General features: G+C 43.8%; 1 protein-coding gene and 1 non-coding gene across 14 annotated transcripts in view; one reads left to right on the top strand and one right to left on the bottom strand.

The window, feature by feature from the left end:
- SLC9A9 (solute carrier family 9 member A9) overlaps positions 1-25,201 on the bottom strand; it is a 660,636-nt gene that overhangs the window by 149,221 nt on the left and 486,214 nt on the right. The gene's annotated exons all lie outside the window — the stretch shown is intronic.
- On the top strand, positions 20,496-20,569 carry TRNAG-UCC (transfer RNA glycine (anticodon UCC)). Its single transcript has one exon. It is a non-coding gene; the product is annotated as a tRNA-Gly (tRNA).

Below are 25,201 nucleotides of genomic sequence, written 5' to 3'. Positions count from 1 at the left end.
AAAGAGATCTGTGCATTGTATTTGTTTTCAAGATAAAAAGTTATCTCCCCCAACAATAAAAATCTCAGAACAAAAACAACAATAAAATGGAACACAGGTGGTACATGCAGAAGTTATAGTAAAGTGGTTAAAAACATTCTTTAGGCTCTGGATTTGAATTCCAGCTTTGCCACTTACTAGCTATGTGAACTTAGGCCTAAGTTATCTGTGACTTACTTTCTTGGTCTGTAAAATGGGGATAATAAAAGTACCAACATAGATTCTTTGTGGATTTAAATGAGTTAGTAACCATAAAGTACTTGATATCATGAGGTCTATAATCAGTGCTTAATACCACTGGTTGTTCTTCTTACATGGCAGGCAATGATATGGTTCTCTGTGATCCATGTTCCCTTCAAGGTGTATGCCAGGGAGAGAGATCTGGTGTACTCCTTCTGACTTATTCAGCTAGAAATAGAATTCAGCTAGAAAGCATGTGCTATGTGGTCAATCCTATTATACAGGCAGATGGCTGTAGATTTCACAGACTGAGAAAGTTTAAAATAACACAGATGTGTTTGTAATCTTTGGATATATACTTTTTGATGTAGGGCCCAATGGGGATTAGTTTTTATTTTAACTATACATAATTATCCTATCAGGCCAAGATATTGTGTTAGGAATAATCTAGGCATTACTATGAAGAAAAAGTGATTATCACATTGACAAGATGTTTCTTAAGCAGTTTAAAAAATATACATGCATGGCCTATTATGAAGGATTAAAATGTATCCACTACCAACAGCGGCTAATTCAGTTAAAAATGGAAATAAAAAGTGGAAATTAAAACAATGTTCTGGTTGGGAAGGAAGCACAGATTGCACTTTGATGTTGATTCTTTGAAATTATTCCTTTTCTGCCCTTTGGATACTTAATACTGAGCAGGAATAACACAATATGAGAAGCTGAGTGTGGGCGTGGGGAGTAAGACTAGTATTTTGCTAGTTATCTTCAATGCATATTTTTTTTGGGTCCGTCTCCACTAATGAAATTGAGTTTTAAGAACCCTGAGTTTTTTTTCAGTTAGCTTTGGTTGACATGAGAGCCGATGGGCTCTGACAAAGCCTCTTTGCTCTCTCATTTGGCAGTCTTTTAAAATGTTACTTTAAAACGTTTTAGAGGTTCACAATGACCACTGCTAACAGGACAAAATGGGATCCACCTCACCCCTTGGAAAAGAGTGAAAACCTCCAGCTGGGCTGAACTCTAACCTTGACCCTGGGATGTCCACTTGAATATGCCCGTGTTCTGAACTAAAGAGCCACATTGGCTTTTTTATTTTCTTCTTCTCAAAAGGCAGAGAATTATTATTATTATTATTATTTTTTAGTTTTTAGTTTTTGCGGTACGCGGGTCTCTCACTGTTGTGGCCTCTCCCGCTGTGGAGCACAGGCTCCGGACGCGCAGGCTCAGCGGCCATGGCTCACGGGCCCAGCCGCTCTGCGGCATGTGGGAACTTCCCGGACCAGGGCACGAACCCGTGTCCCCTGCATCGGCAGGCGGACTCTCAACCACTGCGCTACCAGGGAAGCCCCAAGGCAGAGAATTTTTGACGCACCTTCAAGATTCCATTTATATCAGTGACATAATAGCGTCAGTTCTTTGAAGGAAGAAAGAAGAACAGGCAGCAACTGGTATTATATTGTTAAGTGCCCAAGAATCAATTACATCCTTGCTGAGACAAGAGGCAATTTTCCCATTTAAACTTCACAGATGCACGGACTGGCAAATTATTGTTGGGTTGTTGCTTCTTTTATTATAATTAACAATTTAAAAACACACTTTATAATGTAATTAGCTGTTTACTGGCTGTTACTGGCTCAGGTCATAGCCGGGACTTTACTTTCAAGGATATGAACTACTAAAAAAGTATTTTAATCAACTCTTTTAAATTCAGTCACTAGTGTGGAACCATTTTGGTCCCTCACAATTAAGCCACCGGAAATTTCCAAGCTGATCTGGGTTTATAAGAAGCATCTTGTGGAAACCTATCAGTTTCCTTTCTTAAAACATTCAGCTGGGAGTTCACTGATTCTTCATTTCTGGGAAATGTAGCAGCAGTTTTCTTGCCTTCCCCTTCCCCCAACCTTTTTCCTCTTGTTCATCCTTAAATAAATTCTTTTATCTCAATGTAGGCTCATATTCTTAATATTTTTCAAATACACACATACATGCAGAACACACAAGAAGCTAATTTTGTTCAAGGTCAAATAGAAATTTTATGATTACCCTTACACGGACAACCTGTTTGAAAGAAGCTAATAATTTAGATAATAAGCAATGCCATGTTGGAAAACGGCACTAGAAATGGAAACTGTTAAGTGTAACAATGGATGACTGTTCATAATTATAAAAGCTAACACTTATAGGGCACTGATTATGTACCAGGCACTGTTTAAAGTACTGTATACACTGTCCACAATTCAATTCAGTTAATGACCTCACAATGACCCTCTGAGGTGGTTTCTATTATAGTCCCCAGTTTAGAAACAGAAAAGGGAGATGCTATGGAACGTGCAAGTGGCAGAGCTGGATTCAAACCCAGGCAGCTGGCCCCAGAGCCCATGCTTTCAGCCACTACAGTCTACTAGTAACTACAAAACATGATGACTGTTGAAGCAAGGTCGAAGCTTTTTGTTTGTTTGTTTGTTTTTAAATCCATAAAAATGAAGTAAAAGAGATTTGAGAAGCAATGTCTTCATATACTGATTGACAATCCACACTGATGAGATTCCTGGGGAATATACATTTGCTTACCATGGACCAGGCTAAAGCATGAAGTGGGTTAAATGTCCAGGAAATATCCACGGAAATAATGGCAAAAGTTATGCTTGTGTAACACACTCGTGCACATAAGGTTATTGAAGTTACCCATACCTCCTTATGTGGCCTCATACTCTAAGAAAAGAAACCACCAAATGTTGCCGCATATTTAAAACTATTATTGTTATTATTTACAAATTTAGGCTACTTTTTAGGTATTGAAATCTATTCTTGGATCTTCTTCCTGTTGCATCAGGGCATCTTGTGTCGAGTAAATGGTCTCTAATAATGATCAAGTAAGGTACTTCTTACCCACACCCTATCCTTTTACAAAATAGGAGTTGAGGCCACTTACGATAGGAGGTCACGTAGTTGGACAAGGACAAGTGTTATGTCATGATGATGGGGATGGAGGGAGGGGTGGGTAGAAAATGATGGTTTTAGAAAACTTAGGGCTGGAAATAGTTACTACAGCTGAGCCCAGCATTTCGTGCTTAATTGGCACAAAGCAATGGTGTGATGTTGGTGAAATGTGTCTTAGCTCCTGATATTCCACCTTTTATCTTCGTTCCCTGCCCGGCTACTGGTACTTAACGCTGATATTTCTCTCCACATGTCTCCTGAGGCACCTTCCTCCCAGGGTCTCTCAGCTGGCTGTCAGCTCATCTCTTAGAAGTCACGGCTTGATGTCGGTTTGAGAAACTACCTCTCCCAAGAGAGCGGGGTAGAATAAATGAGGACACTTGGAAAACTTGAAAAGCTGTTAGAGGTATTTATTGTTATTATTAATGGGACAGTCAAAGGAATAATACCTTTAAATTAGGGGACCGATTCAAGTGGTGACTCGGGCAGCTGTATAGGCTGGGAGGATGTCTGGATGATGTTTGGGGTAAGGGGTCAACTTGGGACTCCCTAATAAGGCTGTATGTAAAGCAGGCATTGACTTGTATTAGGAAGAGAGGAGAGAAGGCAGGTAAAGGTAGAATTCAAAGCTGCACTGAGTCTATCTGCACGGAGAGGAGTGGAGGAAGAGGTCTATCCCTGCTAACTTTCTAACCACAATTAGGGCAGTTCATCTTTACAACATTTGTTGAATGCCTCCTGTGTGTCAGCACTGGGTTGGATGCTGCGGTACCATGGTGACCCAGACACATCCCTGCCCTCAACAGGTGGATGGTCTAGTGGATGACACTAAGAGGCAGCTCCTCTCCATGGCTGTCCACACCAAGATACTTACTTTCAGAGGAAGTCAGACAGAGGTCTGGGAGAAAGGGCTTGCACACCTGGCTGGAGATCTCCCCTGAAGAGGGAGAAGCAGAGTATCTGTGGTCCTGGTCGTCAGAGAGTTGTAGGACAAAGCCTGCATCCACGATGGCCACTAAGGCCCAGCGGAGGCCAGAGTCACGGTGTCCTGGGTTCATTACTTGGCTGTATTGGCCTTAGAGGTCATCTCCTCCAAATCTGTTATTTTACAGATGAGGCAACTGAAGCCCGCAAGATATACTGTTGGACTGGGCAGTGACTGGCAGAGCTAGAAATAGAAACCAGATGCTCTGATGCCCTATTCATGCCACACTTAGGTCTGAGCCACAGGGGCTTGGCAGTTACGAAAATAAGGACACACTTAGGGGAGGGGCTATTTTCTGTCTTATGAGTCATTTATACTCCAGGGCTAGTGACTTCATCAGAGCCTCTAGGAGAATAGATTTGGAAAGAGGGTGAGGAGAGATAGGCAGCAGTCCCCTGGGTTCGGGGAGAGCTGGTTGCGGCCGTTGAGATCAAGCTTTGCAGACTCATAACGTGGCTCAGTCCCACACAGCCACGGGTGCCCTCACACGGGCGCCTTCCTGCTACATCACTTAGGCTGACAGGACAGAAGCCTCTTCCGACAAAACACAAGCGAGCTCTGCAGGCTTAGGGAAATTTTGAGTGTTATATACACGCATACATCCCTCTTCTCTACTGAGAGGCAGACCCCAAAGGCAGCATAGGAGCCCAACCCACGGCTGAGTCAGTGATGCTCACAGACACACAGGAAAGGCAGGACCTGGAAGCCCCAGCTGGCCCACCTGGGCCCCTGTGGAGGGGGCAGGGCAACGACAGCCAAGGCAGGGAGTGGGTGCTTCTAGGCAACTCTCCTTTCACTGAACCTGCTTACAAGGGGTGCGGAGGACGTGCAGCTGCACATGGCCTTCTGGGAAAGCATCCTCTTCACTTGCATCAGCTGCATGAAGAGCTCGTGGCAGTGCTGTTAGTCATGGACGCACCTGGTCTACCCGCCCTTCTGCTCAACCGTCTTCCAGGTAGGGATGGTCATGTGACCCAGTTGGGCCAAAGATCCATAAGCAGAAGCTGTTGGATGGGGCTTCTAGGGGATCTGCTCTCCTGGTTCAATAAAGGAGGTGACAGACTCATGTGCTATACACGCTCTCTTCCCCCCTCTTCCTTCTGAGGACACAAATCTGTGGCAGCCTCTTACGACTGCAACAAACTAACACGACAGAGACGATGGAAAGAGCCTGAGTCACCATTGTCATCATCGATTTTCTGCACTAGTTCTGGACAGATCCTCGGATTTCTTAATATGTGAGACAAAGAAGACCCTATGGGTGTAACCCTATCAGTGTAAGCTACGTAGTTGGGTATTTTCCTGGTCTCAAAACAAGTAACAACCTTGGGATTCAAGGCCTTTCACAATCCGATGCCACAAAACCTTTCCCGTCTCACCTGCTGCCACCTCCCTCCCTTCTCAAAACCCCATTCCTCTGATCCAAATATCACAGCCCTGAGAAGTCCTCCGGGGAACTGGTCGCACACCCTGCTCTACACTCTAACCTTGTTCGTACCATCGCCACGACACACAAAACCATGTATTATTTGCTGATTTGCTTAGATTCTTTCAACTCCCTCCTAACTTGAATCCCAGCCTCCACCTTTGCCTCCCTACAGTGTATTCTCAGGATGAGAGGTTCCTTTGAAACACCAGTCAGATATATCCCTCTTCTTTGTAAAATCCGCCAGTGACTCCTCGTTCTTTCAAAGTAAAAGGCAAAGTCCTTACAATGGCTTGTAAGGCCCCGTACGACCTTCCTGCCCCCATTTTTTCTCCAGGGTCTCCTTCTAACTCTAATTCTTCACCCACACTGGCCCGTAGACACTGCCCCAATGTGTCAGGCTCGCTCTCACCTACAGTCTGCATGAGCGGCTCCCTTTGCCAGAGCTCTCTTCCTCCTTTCCCTCCTTCAAGTGTTTGCTCAAGAGAGACCTTCTCGTTAGACCTACCTGGACCACCCTAACTCACACTGCAATCCAACCCCATCCCCTGTATCCAGTCCTCCAGTTTCCCTTACTCTGCTCTATTTTTCTCTATAGCAGTCACTGCCTTCTAATATACTGTATAATTTACCTATTTATTGTGCTAATTGCTTATGGTTTACTTCCTCTTGCCAGAAGGAAAGCTCCCTGAGGGCAGGCATTTTTGTCTTTTTTCGATAGCTGACTTATTTCAAGTGCCCAGAATTGTGCTTTGCCCATAAATATTTGTTGAGTGTATGAAAAAATTGATTCGTTTACGATTAATATGGCACTGAGGACCTACCATGTGTCACACCCTCTCAGGTCCTAGGGATGTGGTGGGAATGAGCTACGGTCCTGGCTCCTGCAGAGTCTGCAGCTAGATGATTGTTTACCATCCCAGTGACCCTACTTAGACTAGTCTCACTAATAGGTAGAGGGTATATTTATCATATCAAGGAAGAATAAGAATTAAAACATTAATTTCTGGAGGGCTCCTTCATTACAATCCCATCCATAATTCATACAGAAAGGGAGACAGATTGGGTCCAGGTTTTGAAGAACTTCACAAAGAAAGATGTTATTACAATGAGCAGGCTGCCCAGGAATCAGTATTTGAAGGGCTTTTATTCCTTGAGATGGAGGCCAGCTGGCTGGTCTTGCCCACATTTTATCTCATCTGAAGGCACTCTCGCCTTTTTGACTACGGCTGGAAATCGGCATCTAGGACATAATCTGATTGGAGCGACAGCATCAACCAACTCCCTTGGGAATGAAGGTACAGCCCTGGTAATTTCTTTGAACTTAACAATGAAAAGGAGACTTTAAATAAAACCCTTGAGACAGCATTCCTTTTCATGCACGTCTAACTGGACTTGATCATAGGATTCCGTCTTGATAAGTCTGCTCTTGATTCCCTGGAAAGGTGGACAGCTCCCGTAATGACGGCAGAGGTTTCCTCCCTTTACTCAAATGTGTCAGGGCAACAAGAGCACCTCTTGGTTTTGACTTTATGGCTTTTTTAAACGAGAGGGTCACTTGGTCTTTTTTGGGGGGTGGGGGGATTATAGCACAAGCATCATGGAGATTTATTTACTTGTATTCAAAAATACTGTGGTGAATAATTTGTATTGTGTGTTTTGACTCTGCTTACCTCTTTGATGGAAAAGTACTTTATAACTGATAGGCATTTCAGCAGATCAAGGAGATTCATTACCCTGGCGGTTTTTCATTTTCAGATAGGAATGAGTAGAAATTATCCAATTTCTCTTTTTATAATAACGTCCAATACATTTAGTGTCCAATGTCACACGGCCCCTTGATTTATAGCATTTGCCAGATTAATCAAGATCTGCTGATATTATAAAAGGTTGGTGTCTCTTAACCCTATGAAGCCCAGGAGGCAGGCATATAGAACCACACAAGGATTAAACCTGTCTGACTCTCATACACACTCCAGAAAGCAATTCATTTATACTCTGTTTACTCGTGTGTTTCTATCTTGTCCTACCCTGCCCCACATCTTGAGGAAATGTGCAGATTCTTGGCAGCAGCAGCAGTTTCTCAGAAACCTTGATTAAAACCACCCATAAAGTAAAGTAAGTGGGGAGTTGCATACCAAACCTTTAGTGTTTCAATGGTTTTGAAGTTTAGATAGCCTGTGTCTTCCTTATCTTTGCACATCAGGTTTTCATTTAGGTGTCTTCCTACCTGATCTCTGCCTCACTAGAGGGCGATGTGCTGCAGAGGGCCTTCGGGGCAGGCTCTCCTGGCTCTGCCAGAAGACATGCGGATGGCCAGCACACACATGAAAGGATGCTCAACATCGCTAATCATTAGAGAAACGCAAATCAAAACTACAATGAGGTATCACCTCACACAGGTCAGAATGGCCATCATCAAAAAATCTGCAAACAGTAAATGCTGGAGAGGGTGTGGAGAAAAGGGAACCCTCTTGCACTGTTGGTGGGAATGTATATTGATACAGCCACTATGGAGAACAGTATGGAGGTTCCTTGAAAAACTAAAAATAGAACTACCATCTGACCCAGCAATCCACTACAGGGCATATACCCTGAGAAAACCGTAATTCAGAAAGACACATGCACCCCAATGTTCACTGTGGCACTATTTACAATAGCCAGGTCATGGAAGCAACATAAACGTCCACCAACAGATGAATGGATAAAGGAGATGTGGTACATATATACAATGGGATATTACTCGGCCATAAAAAGGAACGAAATTGGGTCATTTGTAGAGACGTGGATGGATCTAGAGACTGTCATACAGAGTGAAGTAAGTCAGAAAAAGAAAAACAAATATCGTATATTAGCTCATATATCTGGAATCTGAAAAAATTGGTATAGATATCTTATTTACAAAGCAGAAATAGAGACACAGACTTAGAGATAGAGAACAAATGTATGGATACCAAGGGGGAAAGGGGGGGTGGTGGGATGAATTAGGAGATTGGGAATGACATATATACACTATTGATACTATGTATAAAATAGATAACTAATGAGAACCTACTGTATAGCACAGGGCACTCTACTCAATGCTCTGTGGTGAGCTAAATGAGGAGGAAGTCCAAAAAAGAGGGGATATATGTATACGTATAGCTGATTCACTTTGCTGTACAGTATAAACTAATACAATATTGTAAAGCAACTGTACTCCAATTTAAAAAAATGGGCACAATAATAAGATAAAAAGCATATGGCACATAGTAGCACTACACTATGATACATGCATTCCTCTCCCCAACACGCACATACTTAGTTTCTTCTAATTTATGTAATGTTTCAAGTTTGCTTCAAGTTCCAGCATCTTTTTCAAGGTGGCCTTTATCATGAACTATAGTATATGATGCTATGTTGACATGTGGATGTGGTTCTATCTCTGCAAATATATTGAGAGTCATCTGAGAACAGGAACTAGGTGTTAAGTTGCGTTTCTTTGAATAATGTGACTGCTTTATAGATATTTAGTGACTGATGACTTAAAAGAGAGAGAGAGGCAAGAAAGGAAAGTGAAAGAGAAGTTTTATAGGTTACCTTTCTTGCTTATTTGGAAATCCTATGTTTAGCTTTCATTATGCTGGCATCTCCTCTAGCACCTCTGAACTGGAGAAGTTCTCATGGAAGAACATCCTGTAATTTTTCCTTTCCAGCCTCTGTGTTGTGCTGTAATTTTCCTTTCCAGTGTTCTATTGCAACTACTAACCACCTTGGCCTCCTCTTGCTGGCCCCATCCAATCTGAGGGCACAGGTTGGAAGAAAAATCCTTATTTCTCCAGAATCTACTGGTTCTGTCTTGAAAATGCCTCTTGTGCCTGCCCCTTCTCCCTATCCCCACAGCTACTCCCCTAGGTCAGGTATTCATCTCATCTCATTTGGATTCAGTTCCATAACCTTCCATCTCTCCCCACCCCAATCCATAACCTCTGCTGCTGGACCAGTTGGATATGGGTAGAGTCCTTATCATCTCAATGCCTCTGATGGTAGAATCATCTCCCTCAGTCTGGTCCCCAGCACCCTCCATGACCTCTCCACACCCAGCTCTCTCAGCCTTACACCCATCTCTTTATGTCTCCTGGGCTTCATGTGGTCCATCCCATGAGCCTCTTCTGACCTCTCTCCTACCGTTCATGTTAACCCCTTTTGTGGTCACCCAATATTGCCCTTGACTACGGCTCTGGACCCTGTTTTCTTTCAGGCATGGCTCCTGTGCTTCTTCATCATCAAGCTTTCCCAACCTTCAGCTGGAATAAACACCTCCTACTGGCATCCCTTAGACCTTATCAAGATACCTTTTAAAATATTTATCCCTCTCAACCTTGTCTTATGTTTAATATAATATTTCATATATTTTGCATTATAAAAAATTCTATTTGGGGATGTCTTTTCTCTCCTACCTTTTTTTTTAAACATCTTTATTGGAGTATAATTGCTTTACAGTGTTGTGTTAGTTTCTGCTGTATAACAAAGTGAATCAGCTATATGTATACATATATCCCCATATCCCCTCCCTCTTGTGTCTCCCTCCCACCCTCCCTATCCCATCCCTCTAGGTGGACACAAAGCATTGAGCTGACCTCCCTGTGCTATGTGGCTGCTTCCCACTAGCTATCTGTTTTACATTTGGTAGTGTATATGCGTCCATGCCACGCTCTCACTTCATCCCAGCTCACCCTTCTCCCTCCCCATGTCCTCAAGTCCATTCTCTACTTCAGTGTCTTTATTCCTGACTATCTTGTAAGCATCTTGAGGACAGAAGGCATGACTGTGTCTTTGCTTTTTAAAGAAGTTTTTTGTTTTTTTTTTCCCATTATAAACCCAATGCACCTGATTCTCTGAGTTGGAGGAAAGGCATTGTAGATAATGAGAAAGTTGGAGTCCAATAACCTTGTATTTTCTTGATGAAGAAGACAGTAAAGTCAAGGTTTTAAAGTAAGAGTTTCAAGTAATTTTTTAAAAAAAGTAATAATTTGCTTATGTATCTAATAACTGCTTAGCTTACATATCCATTTTCAATTATAATTCTACAGCAAATCCTACTGTCCAAAAAACTTTGCAGACTCATTACAGAAAATTTGGGAAATTCAGAAGTCAAAGCAAGGGAAAATGTCTTCACTTTGAGTCTAACACATTGCCTGACACCTTAGACTTTCAGTAAATTATCTTTAAGTAATTAATCAATGAAATCAAGCTTTCCAGGGGATAAGGGCTTTGGAATGAGAGGACCAGGGACATGAAAGCCTAGGGCAGATTTCAGAGCAGCCAGTAGAGTGGCAGGATCTAAGGGGTGACAGAAAGCCCCACTTAGATCTCTCCCAAAGGGCCCCAGCTTGAGTGCCACTCAGTCTGAAATGGCACACGAGAATCCATCTCTCTACTCCGCTTAGTCAAACCACTAATACACCTGGAGGACTACCATAATTATATACAAAACAGGATTGCTCCACACATGTTACATCCTTTCCTCCCTCGAGGGACATAGTGGGGCCGGAGATAGGACCGGAAGGAATTGTGTAGAAAGAGAAGTCACAGACCCTGACGCTAAACCTTTAAGATGATTGTGCCAGCCTTTATGTCACTGTAATCAACCCCCTAGGCCCTTTTTCCTTACCCTCCCTCATCCTCAAGGCAGGCCTTTCCTGCTTTACCTCTAGTCTCTCTTTGCCCTTCTCGTGCTCCAAGCTCCTGTCAATCAGCCCTCACAGCACCTCTTCAGACACAGGGGCCATGGGGGGCTCCCTCCTCCATGGGGAGAAGTAGGTTCAAGTCTGCATGAGGCTCACACTCGGTGTCTGTGGTGAGAGACTGGTGGGCACAGGGTCTGGTCTTAGCTGACAGGCTCAGCTCATTACCCCATCCCGGGCATGCCCCTCTCCCACCCCAGGTGACTAGAGAGCCAGACCCTGGCCTGTGAACATTTAATATGAGAGCACTTAGCGTTCACGTGACACCCTGTTACCTGTCATGCTCACAAAACATCTTGAGGCCTTCAGGTGGAAAGTGCTATAAATGCAAACAGCCTCAGTCAGACCTTGTTCGGTCCATCAGCAAATGAGAGGTGAGTTACTGTCCTGTTCCGTCGAGCCCCTTGCAATTTGGTCAGATGATTTGTGAAAATCAGAGCAGAAGCAAGGGCCTCTCCCTTGCTTTCTTCATGGCGCGGATGGGAGAGGCAACAGTGAGAAGTACAGTTGCCCCGACTCTTGTCTAATATAGCAAAATAAAATATTTCCTCTTCATGGACAGTAATTTGTGACTAATTAGGCATCAGTGCTTTCTGGCTGACCAGCTGCAATGCAGAGGTCAGCTGGTGGGTTTCCTAACAGATCAAAAAGAGAGAAGGCAAATGCTTGTCACGGGGAAATGAGCTTCCTTAGCTGGGATGCTTGGCCGAGTCTGTGGTAGCATTGCTGCTCTGTCTGCATGGGTCTGCCTGAGCCACCTTCCTCCTAGTTAACTCACCTTTTATGGGTTCACTCAGAAGTCACTCCCTTCCAAAGGCCTTCCTCCACTCCCTGGATTATGTATAGCCAGGCACCTAGCTAGATCCTCCGGTTATGTTTCAGTCTTGTGTGCCCTTTGTGTACAGCTCTAATCAGAGTATTATCATCTCACACTTGATTCCGCTTGTTCCTCCCACCAGACTCGGAGCTTCCTGATGGCAGGACTGGGTCTGACTCGGTTCCCCACTATTGCTCCAGCCACAGAGGCTGCCGCTTAGCAGATGCTCAATAAAACTGAATGAAGGAATTGCAGACTGTTAGCACTGGAAGGGACACTGAAGCCCCCAGAGGTGACATCATGCGTCCAAAGACACAGTGTCCCTTATAGCAATCACATTTTCCTGATTTCGAATTCCAGTTCCTTCCCACATTCACTTGTGAGGCCCCCTGCCTTCAGAATGAAACAGGTCACTTCCAGAGCTACCCTGGTCCTCGGCCTCAGGCTCAGATTTCAGGATGGTAATCAGTGGACATAGGGTGGCTAGAGGAAGGGGATGCCCAGTGCGGGTCCTGTCATATTCAGCACCTTCAGATGGTTCGTGCAACCTGCTTCCTTTGAGGACTTGGGATACTGTATTGAGCTAAAGATCTAAGACTTTAACCCAGAAAAACAGCTGATCTCTATTAGAAGAACATTCGAGGCCCGAGGCAGCTCAACAGGCAGAAAAGTAGGTCAAGTTAAATTCTGTACACAGGGAGATCTGTGGCTAAATGATGGGAGGCGTGTTATGATCCCACTGATACGGTCTCAGGGAAAGAAAGATTCCCCACCCCCTAGTCACCAAATTGGAGGAGGAAAAAATGAAAGGGTTTTACTTACTAGAAACATCTTTTCTGTCCAGGGAAGAAAAATAGCTCTTAAGAGTGTTCAAGAAATAATTTCAATCAAGAGCAAGGCCATAAACATAACAGCATGAACAGTACAGAAGGATGTAAGAGCCAGGTGCACCAGGAAACACACTGTCTTTAAGTTAAACGGCTGGGTTCCCTCTTATGGTCAGTAGAAAATCATAGAGGGGAACTGTTAGCTTGGCATTTCTTTTTTCAATAGTAAATCAATGGATCCTTCATTTTCACTAAATTGTTTTCCTGCCCTCCAGGGAAAATATGACACAAGCATAATGCAGATGAGGAAAGGAAAGGCCAGGCTGGGACAAAACCCCCTTTTATAAAAGAACCTTCCTTCAGCTTGACAAATGGATGAAGCAAAATGTGCTTATACAAGCAAAACAATTAAACAGGTCCATACGGTTTAGAACTCGCATGGATCAGTCGCAGGTGGTAATTCAGCCCATTGCTCGTCAGGTGTGCGCTGTGGGGAGGGGCCGGGGGCAGGAGGCCCAGTCTCTGCAGAATGGTGGCTTCAGAGCAGCAACTCTGCACTCCCTTCACAGAGCAGAGGTTTATGTGGGATTTGGCAGTGCCCAAGTTTCTGTGTTTCTGGAGCAGGGTGGAAACGGATTCTACCAAGTGTCCCCCTGGTGCGCATGTGTGTGTGTGTGTGTGTGTGTGTGTGTACGCATGCGCATGCACACGCGAGGTAGGGGCTGGGAGGGAGTGTGGTGGAATTCTGCAAAAGAAGTACACTCCAGGGTACAGCCCGAAAGCCATCTCTGCCTTCCAGCCTGAGAAATCGTCTAGCTTAGTTGTTCAGAAACATGTGTCTGAGATTCACAAACACATGAGATTTAAAACCTGGGGAGTTTTTAAAAATGCAGATCCCCAGCCCCACTCGAGACAGCGGAATTAGTCTCCCAGGGAAGAGTAAGAACACTATCTTACAAGCCCTTAGTCTGGAATGACCCACAGGGTTTGGGGCCCTTTGGTCCATCCAGCACCTGCCTTTGGCAGCTGAGGAAACCAAAGTTGAGATTGTTGGAGCCACACGGATCTTGAACCTCTGATCAGGGAGTGGACCCCAGTCTTCAGAGCCACAACCCACCGCCTTTCTTCAGCAACGCGGTTGCTGGAGGACTCAGGGGCTCATTTGACTGAGGAAGGTCACACTGCCGCTGGCTGAACTCAGGCTTCCCCGTTCCAAGCCCAGGGCTATTGCTACAAGATGCTGCTTCCTTTGTCCTTGCTAAGGTCTTTTTGCTTGTTGATTCAGTCATTTATGCAGTTGTTCAATTTGTACAGTGTTAACCTTGTGTGATTGCCCACTCTGTGCTACTCACAGCTGCAAGGGGTGGGGATATAAAGTTAAATGAGCAGTGTCTATATCCTAGGGAATAACACAGCCTAACACGAGTGACAGCAGTAATAATGCACAACAATTATAGGAACTTATTACTTGCAGGGCACTGTTTGGAGCCTTTTCTGTTTACTTAGTTAATCCCTCACAATAACCCTGTGCAGTAGGTGCTGTTGTCCCATTTTGCAGATGAGAAAACAGAGGCACAGAAAGACTTGCTTCAAGTCACACAGCTAAAGAGACCTAAGATTTAGTACCTTGGTAGTTGGGCCTCCGAGCCAATCTTCCTAGCTAGCCACAGCCTCGCACTGCCTCTGGTTAAGCTCGCTGTACTTTGAGAGTCCAGTGGAGGCACAGGGTCAGTTCTCCGTGGGATCAGGAAAGGTTCACAGATGAGAAGTCACCACAATCAGCACCAGGTGGAAAGTGGAGTAGGAAGAAGAATTAAGGCGAGAAAGGCAGCCTGAGCTCTGGGGGTTCAGGAGCAGAGGATAGAGGAAGGACCTCGCAGTAGGTTACCTGTCACTTCCTGGTTTGTGGAGTCATGTGGCATTCATGTGTAATCTGTCCCCCTAGTAAGGGGCCACCTTTTGGGACCATGCCATTCCTCTGTGTCACCCACCCAGAGCCCCCAATAAATACCAGGTGAATGAAAAGGAGAGGGTGGGGCAGAGAATGCAGGGACCCTGGCTCTGAGGAGAGGAGACAGTTCAGGGGCAGCTGTGGCCACAAGGACGAAGCAGAAGCCAGTCCTGCTAGGGGCAGAGGTGGCTCTTCTAAAGCTCTGGCACCTATGTCTGGGCTTTAAAGGTAAGCCCACAGTGGCTCTGTGGGTTCAGGAGTTCAGAAGCTACCCTGGTGCCAAATTCAGCCTGCCCCTGACCTTACGGGCTTCCCAGGGCAGCAGAATTAGCCAATGCAAGTTGCTTTGTCTTCATGCTCACTTAAGCCACATTCAAACTGTGCTTAGAGCAGGAAAGGGACCGTTAAGATGGAGTGAATGGTGCAGGAAACAAGGGGAACACAGGCTGATGCTAGTGGAGAGTGTGTTTGACCTTGGTTTGCCGCTTTCCTCGGCAGGGGAGACCCACCTAAGGATTTTACAAGCTCTGAGAACACAGCGACTTCGTTTCCTGTGAAATCAAAAGGTCCTTTAAGGCAGTCTAATGATCTCTTTAATCGCCACCATGCTAATGTGGTTTGAATTCTGGGAGACTTCCCTACTGTTTATTGTTGACAGAGTGGGGACACATCCCAATGGGTACATGAAGTTCTTTATGAAATGAGCCCTAGGAACCTGGAGGGGTTCGCCAAGGGCCTCAGCAAGCCTCTGCTTCCCAAGGCAGGGTCTTCACTGAACATCGAGATGCTCTTTCTCTCTTTGATGAGAACTCCCAGAATGATCACAGAGGGCTTTGTGGTAGAAAACTACTTGAACGGTACATCCCCCAAAGGAGCTTTGCTGGCAAAATGGAAACTGTTTAAATATGTTCATACAGAAGACACTTTAAATTAAGCCTGGCATAACTTTTGTGGGTTGGTATTCTACAGAGCTTGGTCCAGAACTATAGATTTAAAGATGCTGTTACTGGGAATTCTGTTCACTGAATTGAGCATCCTGAGAGGTTTGGCCCCGCTAGAGTGAGAGAAGGTGGGAGGTGGAACCGGAGCCAGGGCTGCAGAGGCAGGCGCTGGCACGGTGGAACGCTGCCTTTTCAGTACCATATGAACCAAAATGGACATGCAGTGACAATTTCACACAAACAGCAAGTTGGACTTCCTACAGAGCAGTTTCTGAAAGGACTCAGTGTGTTGTTGGAGAACAGCATCTTGGCGCCCTGGTTCAACATAACGGAGATAACGTACTTTCAACTCCCCAGTTCGGAATGTTCACCGAGCTCTCACATGCCTAACAGCCAGACAATGGCGGCGTGATCAGCTTTTGTAAACTGCTTGCTACCCACGCAAATCCTAACTTCTAAAAGCCACGTCTTTCAAGTATCCTTCATTAACAGGGGAAAGCGAAACAGGCTGGGTGAGGCCAGTTAGTCGGCTGGGTTAGGTGTGTGACGGGCTGCGAGGGCCCGCGGGGTCGTGTAAGGAAACTGGGTGGGTTTGTGGGACCCGGTGAGGTAGGAGCTGGTGGTGAAGGACAAGGCTTTTCCTATTTCAGTTGGTAGAATGTTCTCTGAGGTTATAATCCTTTGTTTCCAGTACTTAAGCATCATCAACGGCCCTTTAAGCCGTGTAAAGTATGACTGAGGACTCCGGTTACAGCCTCTGGGAAAGAAAGGAGTTTCTGAACCCTCTGTAACCCTTTCTGGCTGAACAGACACGTGAAAGCACAGTGTACAGCAAGCCACCCTCTAGGTGAACAGAGTAGGGCAGAGGTGGGGAGGGATGGAAAATTACATTTTGAAGCAAGATTTAGGATAATTTTATCATCATGTGCTTCCCATGTATGATTTCTCAAAGCCACCCCAAGTCTCCTGTGCACTGCTTGCGTAGGTGCCTCCTATACTGATGAGGGGAGCATGGTGTTCAGGTTTTAAGCATAATAGTGTTTTAAGATGTAACCTTATTTGCTGCTCTTTTCATTGCTGCTTTGCAGTGTTTTCTCTATTTTAATTACTGTTTTAATGTGCTGCCTGTATCCCAAGATGCTTCTGTGAAGGGTACCATTTTAAGAAGTGAAGAACTAGATCAATAAATCCACATAAGGATAAGATGACATTAGTCAAACCTGTGTCTAAATGAGCGTTTTTTAATTTGCCCAGTGTTGAGTGCTAATGAGCGATAGTCTCTCTTTCAAGTGTAAGGACTGAGGTGTGATATCCAAGGTCAGACATGGAGCATGGGTAGAACTGGGAGTGGAAGGCAATATTCCCAAGGGCTCTCTTCGTTTCCAATAACTAGAATCCATGCTATCATGTTTGAGTTTGAGCTTCTGTTCTCAACAAGTCTTTAGAAGTAACAATAGCTCTAATGAAGGCAAAAGTATATATTTTCCACTTAACTCTAGCAGCAATTGAATTGTAGTTCTCTTGGCCAGGAAACAAATTCCACAGACCCAGTTCTTAACCTGAATCATGTTACCCTTGGTCACACACTCGACTGCGTTCCTTTGCTTAGTAAAGTAGGAAACGGATGGTGGGTTCAGAGTTTCCTGAACCTGAAGTAGGTGCTGTAATGACATAACGCCTCTCCACTCCCCCACGGCCACACCAAGCTTTGTATTTCTGGATTTAAGCACAGGCAAGATGAAAACAATAGCTGAAATTTCATAAAACAGTAGTAGTTACACCTAAATGTTTTTACTGACTTCCTAAAAACACGTTGGAATCAGCTCCAACTGTGTTTATAAATGAAAAAGGAAATGAAGTTCAACACCCCCACTGCAAAATTCTTTGGTCCTGAATTGGCCAGATGCCTAGATTTCCTTTACGTAAACGGGGTCAAGTGTGAGGGCAGCCAATTGTAAACTAAGGTTCTGGCCTCCTGGAGCCTCATGATCAAAGATGTCAGTGAAGACACCATGAAGTCGTGATGTAACTTCTTAGTATGGAGAAAACCCAGGCCGGTGGAAGCAACGAGCCCAGGGGTCAAGAGCCCTTGGAGCGAATGTGGCTCATGCAGCAAGAAAGAAAACAGCTTTCTCAGGCCTCTCTCCCCTCCACCCAACACACACACACACACACACACACACACACACACACACACACACACCTCTGCTTCTACAGACTCCTTCTGTGGGGCTGGTCCTATGACTTTTTATTACTCTCAGATAGTTTAAAAAATGGTCCTCTGATCAAAACAATGAGGTGTCACCTCACTCTGGGCAGAATGGCCATCATTAAAAAGTCTACAAATAACAAATGCTGGAGAGGGTGTGGAGAAAAGGGAACCCTCCTACACTGCTGGTGGGAATGTAAATTGGTGCAGCCACTACAGAAAACAGTATGAAGGTTCCTCAGGAAACTAAAAATGGTGTTGCCATATGATCCAGCAATCCCACTCCTGGGCATATATCCAGACAAAACTATAATTCAAAAAGATACATGCACCCCTATGTTCATAGCAGCACTATTGACAATAGCCAAGACATGGAATCAACCTAAATGTCCATTGACCCATGAATGGATAAAGAAAATGTGGTACAATATATATATATATATATATACACACACACACACACACACACACACACACACACACACACAGTGGAATAGTACTCAGCCATAAAAAGAATGAAAATTGCCATTTGTAGCAACATGGATGGCCCTAGAGATTATTATACTAAGCGAAGTAAGTCAGAAAAAGAAAGACAAATACCATATGATATCACTTATATGTGGAATCTAAAATACAACACAAATGAACTTATCTATGAAACAGACTCACAGACATAGAGAACAGACTTGTGGTTGCCAAGGCAGGAGGGTGGGGGAGGGATGGATTGGGAGTTGGGATTAGCAGATGCAAACTAGTGTATATTGGATAGATAGACAACAAGGTCCTACTGTATAGCACAGGGAACTATATTCAATATCCTGTGATAAACTATAATGGAAAAGAATGTGAAAAAGAATGTATATATATGAAGCACTTTGCTGTACAGCAGAAATTAACACAATGTTGTAAATCAACTCTACTTGAAGAAAATACACTATAAAGAGAGTGTGTCTAGTATGTTATACATATGGGTGGGGCAGACTTACTTTTCATTATTTACTCTTTTGTATCTTTCAAATTTTGTACTTTATATATGCATTTCCTATTCAAAAAGAAATAAAATAATTTAAAAAAGAGTCCTCTGGTCACTTGTAATCACAGAAATAGTCTCAGGTAATAACTATGTTCAGTCACATGTAATAATATCAGAATCTGAGTTTCATTCCAAGTGAGTTCCCTTCACCAGCTTGGGCCTGCTGCAAGGATCCATCTTTCTTTTGATCCTCCTGATGTTTCCCACTCCACTCCTACTTGCTAGCTTGTCTTCTCCAAGGTTAGGGGACAGGAGAAGGAGGAGAAGTAAATAGGCAAGAAAGGTTTCATTTGTCTGGCACAACTAAGGTGCCATTTCCTTTGGCTGTGACACATGTTGGAAGTTGACCGGTGTGGGCATTTGTGAGGGCTCTTCAGGAAGCCCAGAGGGCTCTCTAACCTGTGGTTTCCTACATGGTTTGTGCGTTTCATCCACCCCTCCTTTGGCCCCTGAACAACCAGCTGTATAGCCCTGGCTTTCTTCCGCTGTGATCTCTGGCCTCTCCGGGTGACATTCTAGGGCCAGGTCTACGACAACTCAACACAACAGGATCAGCCTATTATACCACATGATCCGTCAACAGGAAACATGCTCCTTAGATGCGTTCTCAGTGGAAACACATCAGCTTCCTAAACTGTGGCTCTCACTCTGTTGCAGGCTGTTTCAGCCAGCTCCTGGCTCTTCAGATTTCTCCAGGTGAGTCAGGCAGCAGGTCTGACACTGGGTCTCTCAATCCTCTGGGGACATTCATCAAGCCTGTCAACGGTCTCAATGAACCTCGTCTCAGGGGCTTAAGGGGAGGGGCAAGCTTCATGTGTGTTATCCCTTTCTTATACATGATGTGACCCACAGATTTACTTTGCCCAGTGGAATGTGAGTAAACATGATACACACTACGTCCAAGTGGAAGCTTTTAGAGACTTTGGAAGTTTCAGCCCTTTCTCCTGTCGTGGGAGAGAAGCATGTTCCAGATAAGGCTGCTCCTTAGCCTGGGTTTTAGGATGAGAAAACAGATGGCAGAGCTCCAGCCAACCGGCAGCCAAGAGGAGTGAAGCCCAGCCGAGCTGCAGCTAAGTAGAGCCCAGTAGAGTCAGACAGGTAGGTGACTCCTAGCCTTTACATAACTTGCACAACAAACATCAAACATCAGCAAACATCTTTGTGGTTGCAGATCACTGAGATATTTGGGCTACTGTCCCTGCTGCAAAAACTGACTAGCTAAGTAGTGGCACAGTAGGTATTAGGAAAATTAGAGGGAGTATGTCCTAGAATCCAAGTGAAGAAGGAGGTTTCAAGTAAAAAGGAGGATCAATTGAGTTAAATGTTGTTGATCGTCCAATAAAATGAAAAGTGAGGCTTGACCATTGGATTTAGCAACATGCAGGGGAGCATCAAGACTGGTAAGAACAGGGACTTCCCTGGTGGTCCAGTGGTCCAGGACTCCGCATTTCCACTGCAGGGGACCCAGGTTCGATCCCTGGTCAGGGAACTACTGCAAGCCCCGCAGCCAAAAAAAGAAAAGAAAAAAGAGTGGTAAGGACAGTTTGGCAGAATGATGCGGGCCACTGCAATATCAGAGTACATTCAAGAGAGATCGGGAGGAGAGGATTTGTAGATACTGTGATTTGAAAACGCTTTTGAGGGATTTTGCTATAAAGGACAGCAAAGAATGAGGTTATAGCTGGAGGGGGATGTGTGAGCAGGAAAGGTTTTCTGTTTTTACTTAAGATGAGAGTGATAACACTAGGTTTTTAAATTATTCAGGGAAGGGGGCAGATGGGGGCAAATGATGATATGAGAGAGAAGAGAGATAAATGCTGGAGTGATGTCTTCCGGTAAGTGAGAGAGGATGAGAGTAACACACGAACAGGAGGATGAGCCTTAATTGGAGCAAGATTAGTTTGCCCCTTGTAATACAACAAGGTGGAGTTTAAGGGCGTTGATACAGGGAAGTAGGTAGATAAAGGGGGAGCTTGTGAAAATGATCTTCTGATTGCTTCTGTTTTCTTAGTGAATCGAGAAGATCATCAAAGGAAAGAGAAAGCTGGGGAAGAGGTGATGGGGGCTTGTGGGCAGGAGAGAAGGTACGAATGAGCTTGTCTAGCAGAGTGGAGTTGTTCATGGGTTAGGGAACTTTAGGAGTATCTCTGCACAGCCCTCAAAGGCCCTGAGTGCCTTCTGAGTGCCAAGCATGATGCTAAAAGCTAGGAGACAAAGGGAAGTCTCACGGTCTAAGGTAGAGAATGCTGCCATCAGCAACATTCTGCCTTTTCCCCATTTCCATTTGATGTGCGTCACATGCTTGAAACTACCTCTGTATCCCCCCCCCCAAGCCCCACCTATCACAAATACACTTGGCAGAAGACGAAATTACGATGTTGCTATTTATTTTTATAGCATGTATTAGAAGTTATGAGACACACTGAAAAATCCAAAGAGCAGTTAACTGTAGGATGTAAACACAGGCCAGATTTTCATTTCACCTTAGTATCCTACTGAGTTAGACAGGATTTGGCTCAGTGACAGAAAAAAACAAAATCACAGCCAGATGTTTGTGTTCAGGATTGGAGGCAAAAATATTAAGTAAAACAAAAAAATCAAAACTATACTATCAATAATCATCAGTAGCTTTACAAAATATATTTATTCCTATACTTTTGTGCTACTTTTGTTGTGTTGCCAACAAAAAATTTCTGCGAAAATGATTGCCTCAAAGTTTACCTTGAATAAAGGAAACAGAGCAAGTCGAAATTTGCAAATGCCTTGTGTGACTTCTGTTTAAAATGGTTTCACGTTAGCAGTCCCTAATGGTACCCCTCCTGATTTCCTACTAAAATGCTTTTGAAGGCCCAGAAAAGGCAAACAACTCCAATACCATTGAAAACCTAAAATAACGGGCAGGCTAGTGCTAGAATCTCACAGGAGTTTTCAGTAATCATAAGCTGGAGGAGGGACCTTCAATACGGTGGAGGGGTAAGACGTGGAGATCACCTTCCTACCCACAAATACATCAAAACTACATCTACATGTGGAACAACTCCTACAGAACACCTACTGAACACTGGCAGAAGATCTCAGATTTCCCAAAAGAGGCCTAAGGGTGACCTACATGCAGAGGCGGGGCCACATCCAAAGCTGAACCCCAGGCGCTGTGTGAACAAAGAAGAGAAAGGAAAATTTCTCCCTGCAGCCTTGGAAGCAGTGGATTAAATCCCCTTGATGTACCCTGCATCTGCGGAATACCTGAATAGACAATGAATCATCCCAAAATGGAGGTGGTGGACTTTGGGAGCAAATGTAGACTTGGGTTTTGCAGTCTGTGACTGATTTCCTTCTGAGTTTTATGTTTATCTTAGTTTAGTTTTTAGCACTTGTTATCATTGGTGGATTTGTTTATTGGTTTGGCTGCTCTCTTCTTTTTTTATTCTTTTATTTTAAAAATTAAAAAAAATTAATTTATTATTAAAAAAATTTTTTTTTCTTTCTTTTTTTCTCCCTTTTCTTCTGATCTGTGTGGCTGACAGGGTCTTGGTGCTCTGGCCTGGTGTCAGGCCTGAATCTCTGAGGTGGGAGAGCCAAGTTCAAGACATTGGACTACCAGAGATCTCCCGGCCCCACATAACATCAATCAGAGAGAGCTCACCCAGAGATCTCCATCTCTCCTTCATCTGGACGCCCCATGCCAAACAACTAGCAAGACAGGAACACTACCCCATCCATTAGCAGAGAGGATGCCTAAAATCATACTAAGTTCACAGACACCCCAAAGCACACCACAGGATGCAGCTCTGCCCACCAGAAAGACAAGATCTAGTCCCACCCACGAGAACACAGGCACCAGTCCCCTCCACAGGAAGCCTACACAACGCACTGAACCAACCTTACCCACTGGGGGCAAACACCAAAACCAATGGGAACTATGAACCTGCGGCCTGCAAAAAGAAGACCCCAAACACAGTAAGTTAAACAAAATGAGAAGACAGAGATACACACAGCAGATGAAGGAGCAAGGTAAAACCCATCAGACCAAACAAATGAAGAGGAAATAGGCAGTCTACCTGAAAAAGAATTCAGAGTAATGATAGTAAACATGATCCAAAATTTTGGCAATAGAATGGAGAAAGAACAAGAAACATTTAACAAGGACCTAGAAGAACTAAAGAGCAAACAAACAATGATGAAAAACACAATAAATGAAATTAAAAATTCTCCAGAAGGAAGCAATAGCAGAATAACTGAGGTACAAGAACAGATAAGTGACCTGGAAGATACAATAGTGGAAATAACTACCACAGAGCAGAATAAAGAAAAAAGAATGAAAAGAATTGAAGACAGTCTCAGAGACCTCTGGGACAACATTAAACGCATGAACATTCAAATTATAGGGGTCCCAAAGAACAAGAGAAAAAGAAAGGGACTGAGAAAATATTTGAAGAGATTATAGTTGAAAACTTCCCTAACATGGGAAAGGAAATAGTCAAGTCCAGAGAGTCCCATACAGGATAAATCTAAGGAGAAACACACCAAGACACATATTAACCAAACTATCAAAAATTAAATACAAAGAAAAAATATTAAAAGCAGCAAGGGAAAAGCAACAAATAACATACAAAGGAATCCCCATAAGGTTAACAGCTGATCTTTCAGCAGAAACTCTGCAAGCCAGAAGGGGGTGGGAGGACATACTTAAAGTGATGAAAGGGAAAAACCTAAAACCAAGATTACTCTACCCAGCAAGGATACCATGCAGATTCAATGGAGAAATTAAAACTTTTACAGACAAGCAAAAGTTAAGAGAATTCAGCACCACCAAACCAGCTTTACAACAAATACTAAAGGAACTTCTTTAGGCAGGAAACACAAGAGAAGAAAAAGACCTACAAAAGCAAACTCAAAATAATTAAGAAAATGGTAACAGGAACATACATATCTATAACTACCTTAAATGTAAATGGATTTAATGCTCCAACCAAAAGACACAGACTGGCTGAATGGATACAAAAACAAGATCTGTATATATGCTGTCTACAAGAGACCCACTTCAGACCTAGGGACACATACAGACTGAAAGTGGGGAGATGGATAAAGATATTCCATGCAAATGAAAATCAAAAGAAAGCTGGAGTAACAATCTGGTTTTTTTTTTTTTTTTTTGTGGTACGTGGGCCTCTCACCACTGTGGTCTCTCCCACTGCGGAGCACAGGCTCCGGACGCGCAGGCTCAGCGACCATGGCTCACGGGCCCAGCTGCTCCATGGCACGCAGGATCCTCCCAGACCGGGGCACGAACCCGTGTCCCCCGCATCGGCAGGCGGACTCCCAACCACTGCGCCACCAGGGAAGCCCTGGTGTAACAATTCTTATATCAGACAAAATAGACTTCAAAATAAAGACTATTACAAGAGACAAAGCAGGACACTACATAATGATCAAGGGATCAATCCAAGAAGAAGATATAACAATTGTAAATATTTATGCACCCAACATAGGAGCACCTCAATATATAAGGCATATGTTATCTGCCATAAAAGGGGAAATCAACAGTCACACAATCATAGTAGGAGACTTTAACACCCTACTTTCACCAATGGACAGATCATCCAAAATGAAAATAAATAAGGAAACACAAGCTATAAATGACACATTAAATAAGATGGACTTAATTGATACTTATAGGACATTCCATCCAGAAACAACAGAGTACACTTTCTTCTCAAGTGCTCATGGAACATTCTCCAGGATAGATCATATGTTAGGTCACAAATCAAGCCTTGGTAAATTTAAGAAAATTGAAATCATATGAAGTACCTTCTCTGATCACAATGCTCTGAGACTAGACATCAATTACAGAGAAAAAAAACTGTAAAAAATATAAACACATGGAGGCTAAACAATACACTACTAAATAACCAAGAGGTCACTGAAGAAATCAAAGAGGAAATCAAAAAAAACCTAGAAACAAATGACAGTGAAAACATGACCACCCAAAACCTATGGGATACAGCAAAAGCAGTTCTAAGAGGGAATTTTATAGCAATACAACCCTACCTCAAGAAACAGGAAACATTTCAAATAAACAACCTAACCTTACACCTAAAGCAATTAGAGAAAGAAGAACAAA

This window comes from Pseudorca crassidens, chromosome 5 (assembly GCF_039906515.1).
Source record: "Pseudorca crassidens isolate mPseCra1 chromosome 5, mPseCra1.hap1, whole genome shotgun sequence".
Taxonomy (NCBI): Eukaryota; Metazoa; Chordata; class Mammalia; order Artiodactyla; family Delphinidae; genus Pseudorca; species Pseudorca crassidens.
Note: the sequence above shows the minus strand (reverse complement) of the source record. Positions and strands in the feature narration are given on the sequence as shown.